Genomic DNA, 3059 nt, shown 5'->3' on the forward strand with positions numbered 1-3059 from the left:
AAAAAATTCCTTAAATAACAATAAAAAATTAATTATGGTGGGTAATTTTACAAGGATAAAATAAAAAATAAACATGCTCGGATCGTCTCCAATATGAATACGAATGAAGTATGTACAAAATTTAACTTCTATTAGGGGATGCTACAATCCAAAACAATGTATAATTACTAAATACCAAAGCCTTCATGTTCTAGGTAATATGCAATTGACAAACCGGGTGACAATTTAGCATATCGAATTGCAATTGTAGTTTTGCATTTTCCAATTACCATCACTTTGTTCGATAATTGTAATTTACTCAAAATGTCCCACTAACCTTGAATGATAAAAACACAAGAGTTCGAAAATAGTGTTACAAGGTTTTAAATACAAGGGTACTATAATGTCTTAAACAAGATTTCTAAACTTGTAAATTACAAACTTTGGGTGCCCATTTATGAAATTTTGCACATGAATTTACGTTACTGTTCACCCCAACACATAATATTGCAGTCCCGTAGTGACAGTGATTGGAATCACAATACAAGAAAATGGTAAGTATGGACCTTGTGGAAGTAAAATTGGGTCATTATTCTAGTGAACACAAAGGTTTTTTTTTCCAATTTCCTCCTTGGAAACATGCCGACGTTTTACCGTAAAATGTATCCATTTGATGATATTTTATCCTTTTAATGACTTCAAATGCCTAGTTTCTTAGTTAACTAGTGGCATATCAACGCCTTCATGAAAGTTGCTCATATTCTAAATAATGTGCAAACAAATATTAATAATTCCCGTCTATATTAGTGAGACTAAGCATAGCTTGCAGGCCCTTATTTAGGTATTTGGCATCCATGACTTAGGCCAACAAAATAATCTCCATGTGGATGAGTTATATGCATTATCCTAATTAGGCCGGTCCACATGTCTTGGGGATCGGGGATCTGATGGTATGCAATGGACCACCTCAGCAATTTGATTTACATATGGTGGATCCACCTGGGCTACCTTCTTAGTTAGTCAACGTTAGGCAGCCTATAAATATGGGCGAGCTGTTTAATACTTTGGGCTTAAAACGTGGTGCAAGTGTTGAGCGCAAGTCTACCTCCTTTGGAACTTAAGTCAAACATAACAAATTCACATACTCATTTGTAAACGGAGACCCTATGTCGTCTTCCTAATGGAGACTAAAATAAAAAGTGGCAAAATTAGTGGAATAAGAAGAAGGTTGGGTTTTGTTAATGGGTTTAATGTGGATCCTATATGTACGGCTGTCGACTTAAGTTTATGATGGGATGCTAGTCTTGGGGTGGAGATTCAATTTTCATAACAAAATGTCATAGATGCTTTATTTATTATGTTGGGAATAGATAATGTTGTTCTCACTACCTAGGCCTATGACACACAATATAGGGAAGAAAAGAACTTGCCTTCACTAACTCAGCAACAGTGGTTTTGTGGCGGCAATTTTAACGAATATCCATGGAGCCATGAAAAAGAATGAGGGAATGGTTCTACCCACAACAGGCCTCAGTTTCTACAGAACTTTATTTCAAGAATGCAACTTTTGGATCTGGGGTTTGTGGGGCATGTTTACACTTAGAGAGGTATGACATGGCATGGCGGTTGGGTGGAGGAGCGTCGTGATAGAGGTAGGACCATGAAGTTGACTAGGTGCATTAATTAAGTTTCACTAGGTCATTATGCTCCCAGTACCGAAATTTGCAAATAGTGCGATACAATACGGGATTGACATTTCGATACTACGATTGTTCAATATGATACAGTACCATTTCGATACTACGATTGTTGTTTGCAAATAATAGCAAAATTTGCATCAATTCATCAACTTCAATCTACATATTCTATCAATCAAGCATTATGATCAATAGAACTTATGTAATTATAATCAATACAACTTATGAAATTCATAAAATATGAATGAAGTGATAAACTAGTGCAATTCCATGCCTTATGACTTACAAACACACATAAATAATGACAGAAATCAATATCAAAGCAACCGTAAAGGTGTGGTCCGATAGCTTAAGTTGGGAGAGACCTTTGAAATATGCCAAGATAGTGCGTAATATGGAGGCAAAAGTGAACGACATATGAAAATGGTGCCAAAAGTTGCCGGGATTTCAGGTACTAGAGAAATCCGAGGAATAAGATAAGAAGGGCCACAGTTAGGTGTTGATTGGCAATTGTCTTTCCTCAGGTTACACATGAAGCTGTTGTGGGGTCGACTATTGTCCTTTTCTCGTTGAGTATCGCCCAAGGTTCAAGAGGAACAAATATGCTTTTAAGTTCGAGGAGAAGTGGGTGAAGGAGGAAGACTCCCTAGGCATTGTTTAGAGATGTTGGAGTGAACCTATGGCTGGTGCTTAGGATGGAGGAAAAAACTTAACAAATGTAGGGACTAGCTGAGGGGTTGGTGCAAAATGAAGCCTCAAAATAGTTGTAATGAAATTTAATGTCTAAACTTAATATTTTACAGGATGATTGGAAAGCGAAACATGATGTTATGTAACCTACAATTCACAAGTTGAATGCTTTATAGGAGAATGGGTGTTATTAGAAGCAAAGATCTCACATCAATTGGCTTACTGGGACCCTAACACCTCATTTTTCGATCCGCTGATCGATGACTCCACCAACCCAAGATTGGCAAAGGTTCATGGGTGGAAACAACAATTGTTGTTTTGGGAAGGCCACATATGAGTAACAAGAAATGCCGCAACCTTTTCTATAAATGATCAAGTAAATTGGTGACTGACTTTGCAAAACCATGAGAAACACTTACCATCTAACATATAAGTTTAAACTCCACACCTAATATAGAGAACCCAATCATAAACAAAGCAGCAATTTGTATGGCTCGCATGCTTCCGTGCCAAATCAATCATCATAGCCCGACATTTTCCCTAAAAAAATTATATTGAAATATATATTCAAAAATTGCCATTACATATGTAAATATATATTCACATTGACAACCATGATAAAAACAAACAAAATTAGAGTGCCCTACATGGCCTACACCTAAATAAGATTACACTTGTAATAAAGATTTGAGA

This window comes from Prunus dulcis, chromosome 1, assembly GCF_902201215.1.
Source record: "Prunus dulcis chromosome 1, ALMONDv2, whole genome shotgun sequence".
Taxonomy (NCBI): Eukaryota; Viridiplantae; Streptophyta; class Magnoliopsida; order Rosales; family Rosaceae; genus Prunus; species Prunus dulcis.